Source organism: Solanum tuberosum, unplaced genomic scaffold (genome assembly GCF_000226075.1).
Source record: "Solanum tuberosum cultivar DM 1-3 516 R44 unplaced genomic scaffold, SolTub_3.0 scf00069, whole genome shotgun sequence".
Classification (NCBI taxonomy): domain Eukaryota; kingdom Viridiplantae; phylum Streptophyta; class Magnoliopsida; order Solanales; family Solanaceae; genus Solanum; species Solanum tuberosum.
The window spans coordinates 1,057,107-1,065,420 of NW_006238995.1; the positions used below are offsets into that span (position 1 = coordinate 1,057,107).

An 8,314-nucleotide genomic window follows, 5' to 3' on the forward strand; every position below is an offset into this window, starting at 1 on the left:
GATTTAAATATAATTAGAAATAGCAAGTATCAAATTATGATGTATCATATAAAAAAATTATTATATAAGAAAATAACTCGAACCACTAATTTCATAAATTAAGAAATACTCTAATATCTTTGGTAGAGCTCTGCATTGACTTGTGACTTGTGTCTTCCTTCCCATTACACCAATGGGCTGCCTTTTCATAGCAATATATAGGAACTTTCTTAAACAGAAAAATATTGAACATACATATACTTGTCCAGAAATTCACATCTGCACTTTCTCTTTATTACTCCATCTGCATTAAAAACTTAATTGACAAGTAATTAAAGACAGAGAAAATATTTGTAGGACATAAAAGTCGGTTCATAATTTACTTTTTGCTTTATCTCAATAGAAAAGTAGGCTCATTTTACATTCATGTGGCCCCTTGTATTTCACTTTTTTCATTTTACTCTATTTCACTTTTTTCCAATTTTCTTTTCATTAGTCAAATGTCTCTTAATATATGGACCCCACCTGAGCAATTTTCATTTCCTTTCTCTTTATTTGTGCCTATGTGACTTGAGAGCCCTTTTGAATTAACTTAAAAATAATAGTTTTTAAGTTAAAAATAAAAAGTTAAATTGAAATGACTTTTAAGTCAAATAATAAAAAGTTGAGGAATACTTACTTTTGATTTTTGACTTATTTTAAGTCATTTTTGACATTGTTGAACACTTTCTAACTAATCTTAAGTCATTTTTGACTTATTTTAAGTTATTTTTTATATTTGTCAAACACTTTCAGAATTAAAAAACTAACTTAAAAATAGGTTTGACCAACTTTTAAGCTAATCCAAACACCCTCTTCTTCTTTCATTTCTTTCACTTTATTTATTTCGTGGCAAATTAACTTTTTGTAAAATTTAATTACTCCATTACTTATATTTTAGCTACAAAATATATTAGAGGTACAATTTTAAAAAAAAAAAAAAATTTAAAAATATTTAATTGACTCTTGAAATTTTATCAGTGTTACATGAATATGAATAGATGAAATAACATATATTATTAAAAATTACGTAAATGATATTATAAATCATAATAATCAGCAATTGAAAAATATTTTGGTTTGTTCTCTAATTCCATATGTACTATTTATATTGAAACAGAAGAAGTATCATATATTATTTGAAAATGATGTCAAAAATTCACAACAATCTAACAACTAAAGATATTTCTGAGTATTTACGTGAATTGAAATGGGAGTATATACACATTATTTTAAAATGACGTAAAAATCACAACAAATTAAAAGCTTTATATGTATATTTTTAAAAACAAACAAAAAATTGATTGATTCTTCAAATTCCATTTATATCACATAAACTGAGACAAAAATAAGAAAAAATTAGGATGAGAACCTTTTAATAAATAATTACTGATTTTAGCGATGCTTTTTATATATTATCATTTATAGCAATACTATGTTAAATCTGCAATATATATTAAAAGTGAATTATGCATGCGATATATATGTATTATAACTGTTTTTTAAAATATATTATGCTTGTTTGCTAAGAAATTGAGATATTGTATTATAAGTGTATTAAAATGTATTATCCATCAATAAAACTTGTATTATATGTGAATAATAAATTGATCTTTGTAATATGTATTAAAATTGTATTATAAATATATTAAAAGTGATCAAGTGAAAAAAATGTTATTGCTATAAATGGTAAATATGTTTTTATTATAGTATATTCGGAAAATGGTCAAAATTACCTCGGAACTATGTGAAATAGACCACTTATACCCTTTGTTACATTTTGGGATTAAAAATGCCCCCGTTGTTATCCTAAGAGACCACAAATACCCCAAATTTTTAGTGACATGGCAAGCCAAGTGGGACTATTCCCTCCACCTAAGTGTTGCCAACTATGATTCAGTACAAAAGAACTAGACCTTTAGAGGCGACACAAAAGCACATAATATCGTCACTAAAGGTTTTAACTGATTTTTAACATTAAATTCTAATTTTGTGTTCTTTCTTCATTATTTTTAAAAATTCACAAATGATATCAATCAAGGAGGAGTTTGAAGACGCTATATTTTTTGTTTTTATGTCATATGTAAATGCATAAAATGTACAATGATGCATTATGTAGTATGAGATTTGAATCGAGAAGTAATTTTGATGATTTTTGTAATAAATTGGATATTTTTAATATTGATAGTGCATGTTATTTATTTTAAAAATTAAGTTGCAACCGAAAATTAATTATCATATTTTTTTGTTGAAAAAATTTGTTATACTGGGGAATGGTTGTTGCAGCCTTAGTCGCCACTAAAAACCACTCATAACCTTTAGTGGTAATATTTTGCGATTTTGTGGCGACTTTTATCGCCCCTAAAGGTTTAAACTTTTTTGTAGTGAATCCAAGTTGGCAACACTTAGGTGGAGAGACTCATGTGGCCTGTCACATCACTAAAACTTTGGATAGTTAACTCTTGAGGGTATTTGTAGTCTCTTAGGATAATGACGGGGGGTATTTTTGATCCCAAAATGTAATGGAGAGTATAAATGGTTTATTTCGCATAATTCAAGGCTATTTTAGACCCTTTTCCATAGTATATTTATGTAAATTTCCCCAAAAATAATAATATATATTGGATCTGTGCTGGCACAGACACCAATATCTAATACTCTAAATATTTTTGCTAGAGCTCTACATTGACTTGTGACTTGTGTCTTCCATCCCATTAAACCAATGTGCTGCCTCTTTCTTTTCTTTTTAAAAAAAAAAATTAAAATAAGATAAAATCCTCACCTTATCAATCCTAATGGGCTGCCTTTTCATAGCTATATATAGGAACTTTCTTAAACAGAAAATATTGAACATACTACTTGTCCTAAACTTCACATCTGCAAATTTAATTCATTTTACCATGTAAGTTTCTCTGTGATTAAGTTACTTTTCTCTAGGTTGAAACTTCTCTTTGTTAGTTACTGTTGATTTTTATTATACTTTTTATGTAGTTTTGGTTTGAGTTCCTCTGTCTGAAATTTATATGACTCACTTTCCTTTTTAATTAGTCCAAATAAGAATCATAAATTTGTTTATTTAGTAACAATATTTATTTTATTCTTAATGAAATGATTTATAGTCATACACATGTATATATCTTTTGGCGAAATGATCTGATGGACACTTGTACTTATATGAGTTTGTATTTTGAACTTTTCTACTTAATCAAGTGCCAATTGAACTCTTAAACTCAATTAAAGTTCCCTTTTAAACTTGTGGAACTATATTTTTTTTAAAAGTTTTTCTTTCTTGTAATTTTAGATTTGCATTAATGTTTTTGTTGCTTTTAAATTTGCTTAGGTCTGATAAGCTAACAAAAGATCAATCTGTTGCATCAAACAAGAAAGTTGTTGATCCTAAGGGGAGATTTCTTCAGAAATGGAACAAAGCATTTATGTTGGCTTATATATTGTCGGTGTCACTTGATCCGTTGTTCTTCTACATTCCTGTTATTGATAACAACAATAAGTGCCTAGATTTGGACAAGACGTTAAAGATCACTGCTTGCGTTCTGCGTTCTGTCACTGATCTTTTCTATGTCTTTAACATTATATTTCAATTTCGTACTGGCTTCATTGCTCCTTCTTCTCGAGTTTATGGAAGGGGTGAGTTTATTGAAGATTCCTCTGCTATAGCCAAGCGATATTTGTCATCTTATTTCATGATTGACGTTATAACAGTCCTTCCACTCCCACAGGTTCGTTCGTGTCCTCAAAAGCTTGTGTTTTTTTTAGCATTCTCTTAACTTAAAGAGAGTATGATTAACCTTGTTTTTGTGCAGATTGTGATATTGTTTATCGCTCCCAATGTGAATGGCCCCATTGCTCTGGTGACGAAAAAAATGTTGAAGATTGTAATTTTTGCTCAATATGTTCCAAGATTTTGTAGAATTATTCCATTGTACAAAGAAGTAGAAAGGACTTCAATCTTCTTTAATAACGAAAGTGCATGGGGTGGAACTGCTTTCTACATTTTCCTCTTCATGTGGTCCAGTAATGTAAGTTCCCTTTCAACAAATAGATGAATCAACATTGAGTAAAAGAGATAATGAAAAAACACATTGAAATTATCACTTTTTCACGAGTTTCACACCCCAACTATCCCTAAGCCTACCTGAACTATCACCATCTATGTATTAAATAAAACACAACTAGTTGAGTAGATGATGATAGTTTAGGTAGGAAAAGGGAACAACTGATAGTTGGGGTGTGTAACTCTCGAAAAAAACTGATAAGTCAGGGATATGGACATGTCATTCATTAATCTTGAACAAAAATCCGCTTAAATAAGTGCACATTAAATGTGTGATCTCAGGTAATTGGAGCCTTTTGGTATTTGTTGTCCATAGAACGCCAATATACATGCTGGCGCAGTGCGTGTGAGAAGATCCCCAACTGTTCGTCAGACTACTTATATTGTGGAGGAAAAATGAATGGAAATGCTTTTTTACTGAATTCTTCTTGCCCTCTCCTGCAACAAGAAGATATGAAAGATCCAAATGACTTTGATTTTGGAATTGCACTTGATGCTCTTCAGTTTCAGGTTGTGGAAAAAAGAAAATTCCGGACCAAACTCTTGTATTGCTTTTGGTGGGGGCTGAGAAACTTAAAGTGTGTTCACTTTTCTTATGGTCAAGGAATCTAGCCAACTGTAGGTTGTGATGTGCCTTGAGATGGCTATTGATCTCCTGTACCCCTTACAGTGAGGAACCTCGTCCCAAGTGGTTACTCTGTTGCGTCTGGTCTGTCATTAAATATTGAGGCATTACGCCATTATATATATTGTTTTTACTCATCATTAGTGGTCCTTTCATACCATGTAGTTTTTACAAGTAGCTAAACAATTTTGATGATTTCTTAAGAATGTATGACCAAATTCAATAACTCTCTTTGGATTGGGTTAAAAGCTAAACTTTCTTCTTACATGTTTCAGTTCTCTTGGCCAAAACCTTAAGACAAGCACATTCGATGGAGATATTATCTTTGCCATCGTCATCTCACTTATTGGGCTTATCTTTTTTTCATTGATTATTGGCAATATGCAGGTTAGCACACTCACCCTTTATCAAACAATATTCAATTATGTTGCTCGGACTCTGCACTAGTGTCGGGTCATTTTTGGAGGACCCGACATTTAATTTGGAGGGCCTGAGCAATATAGGTTGAGAGAGAAAATTTTAGAATTGCATGACCTTGATGGACATTGAGTTCCATTCTTTTCCTCTTTATTAAGTTTAAGCTTTCACAAAAAAACACTTAAAGTTGGAACTCTTTAGAGTAATTTCGTGTTGTTTTTCTGAAACAGAAATTAATGCAATTTAACCTGGTAAGAGTAGAAGAGATGAGAGTGAGAAGGTGTGCTGTAGAACAGTGGATGTCTCATCGCATGCTTCCTTTGAATCTGAGACAGAGAATCAGAAGACATGAACAGTATAAATGGCAAGAAACCAGGGGAGTTGAGGAAGATTCACTCATTCAAAATCTTCCTAGAGACTTGAGGAGAGATTTAAAGCGCCATCTCTGTTGGTCTTTACTCAAAAGAGTAAGTACTTATCACATTTATAACTATCCCCGTCCAACTTCATCATGTGTCGTGTCGAAATGATGTTTTATCTGGTAAAAAATTCAAAGAATGTTGCTCTCTCCATTTCATTTATATAATGACGTTTGACTAAATATAAAGTTTAAGAAAGAACATGTAAACTTTTGGCACTTGACAACTTTTAGTCCTAAATATGTAATCCAAACAAGCACTATATAATGCAGGTTCCCATATTTGAGGAAATGGACGAACAATTACTGGATGCATTGTCTGACAGACTGAAACCAGCTCTCTTCACGCAGAAGAGCTTCATAATGCGAGAAGGCGATCCAGTAGAAGAAATGCACTTTCTAATGAGAGGTACACTGTCATCTATGACCACAAATGGTGAAAGGACTGGTTTTTTCAACTCTGTTCATCTCAAGGCTGGTGACTTCTATGGAGATGAGCTTTTAACATGGGCTTTAGACCCTCATACTTCCTCCAATAGTCTTCCAATTTCAACTAGAAAAGTGCAGGCTGTAACTGATATAGAAGTTTTTGCCATCACTGCTGATGACCTCAAGTTTGTCGCCTCGCAGTTTAGACGTCTGCATAGCAAGCAACTTCAGCATACTTACAAGTAAGTTTTTTAAGGCCTTGTTCCATTTCATTACAAGAAAATTTGCTTCAGACAGCAGATTGGTATAAGTTTTGGGGTGGTTTTTTGATAAACTGATAATTTATTGATGTTCGAGCAAACAAGACATGCTCGTATACAAGTAGTATACCAAAAAGTAGAAAGCCTAAAAATCTATATTTTTCTACCACCAACACTCAATCTTCTATACTCCCTCAAAAGCTCTCCTACTTCGTTCCTTCCGAACAACCAACATAAGCTAAATTTCATTCCCTACGGTTTCTCCTACTACCATAACTCCAACTGGCCATAACCTCTAGATCACCCAAAAAATACCATGTAAAAATCTCCCACCATAATATCGATTACATTGGACAACGAATGAGTAGATGGTTGACATCTTCACTGCATCCATACACATATATAAAACACCAACTGATCGACATAAGTGAGCTTCCTCCTCTTCAGATTCTCTGCTAGTTGCTAACCAAGTAAAAAAACACACCTTTCTCAACTATGCTTACATATCACAGAAAATAGTAAAAAATCACACCGGAAGGACAAGTAAATTTTCATTTCAAGAAGGTATTTAAATAATATCTACGTGGCTCCAATCGAAAAAAATAATTAAAACTCATGATGTACTTGGCTATTTCAGGTTCTTCTCACAAGAATGGAGAACATGGGCTGCATGCTTTATACAAGTAGCATGGCGTCGACACTGCAGGAAAAAACTCGAGAAATCCTTAAGAGAGGAAGAAGATAAAGTGCAGGTTGCATTAGCTAAAGAGAGAACAAATGCATCAAGTCTTGGAGCTACCATATATGCATCAAGGTTTGCAGCTAAAGTGCTACGCTCCTTGCGATGCAACAACACAACTGGTGCCAAATCATCTCCCACATCACCTCTACTGCTTCATAAACCAGCTGAACCAGATTTTAGCGAGAAAAAATGATTCACTAAGATTGAATGTTCTTTGTATTCTGAATCTTCTCTATTTGGATCTTCTTTCTTCTACTCTCTCCGTCCCATTTTACGTGGCACATTTTCCTATATAGTCTGTTCCAATTACAACACTTTCTGTCTATCTCCATCTCCTTCACCATCACTATGAATGATTAGGAAGCGACAACATCAGATTTGTCTATTCATAATTTAAATTAAATGTGAAGCTGTCAGTCACCAAGAAAGAATGAACTAATTAGCTTAATCCCATTGTTATCCCTAAATAAGTCAAACAAATTGAAAAGAGTAAGTATGATTCCCTTTCAAGTTAAGTAGTATAGAAAAGGTAAAATACATAAATATACCATTTAATTCAGCTTCATTTCATATTTATGTCGTCTAACTTTGGATGTGTACAAGTAGACACTTCAACATATATAAAGTTGAACAAATAGACATACACGTAAGGGTGTAGACTATTCGGATTAAACCGAAAAAACCAAACCAAATCGAACTGAAGTTTAATTTGTATTTTTTTTTAATTTTGGATTAAGAATTTACTTTATTTGATTTTGGATTTAGAAAAATAATAACCAAAAAACTAAATTATATATATTATTAATTACATATATAATATTTAGGTTTAGAATTAAGTTGGAGTTAACCACTTTTGTCCCTTTTTAGCAATTGTCTTTCATTATGGTTTAGTTTATATTTTATGTTTGGACATCTATAATTGGTATGCTTTTAAGTATTGTTTTTTAAGTTTTACTTGTGATTATCTTAGAAAGTATATTTAACAGATTCAATATTATTACTTCTCCTTGTATATATTTATTTTTTTCAAATTACAAATATAACTTTGATTATGTTACTTAGTTATTGACATAACCGAATAATTAAACCGAAAAGAGAAAAACCAAACCAAACCAATTTATTTTGGTTCAGATTGGGTTACACTTTTTTATAACCAAAAACCGAAAAATGTAAATAGAATAATACAAAACCAAATAGAAAAATTGAATGCACACCCCTACACACGTCCTAAACACATGTTCAACTTTACAAGTAGACACTTAAACGACCTTGGGTGCACCAATAAACTTAACATAAAAACAAAGCTCTAGCTGGATTTGAACCCTAATCTCGC

At 31.7% G+C, this 8,314-nt stretch overlaps 1 pseudogene; it reads left to right on the forward strand.

Moving 5' to 3' along the window:
- The first annotated feature begins 2,828 nt into the window (after positions 1-2,828).
- Positions 2,829-7,287, forward strand: LOC102605050 (cyclic nucleotide-gated ion channel 1-like; annotated as a pseudogene).
- Positions 7,288-8,314: the final 1,027 nt, after the last annotated feature.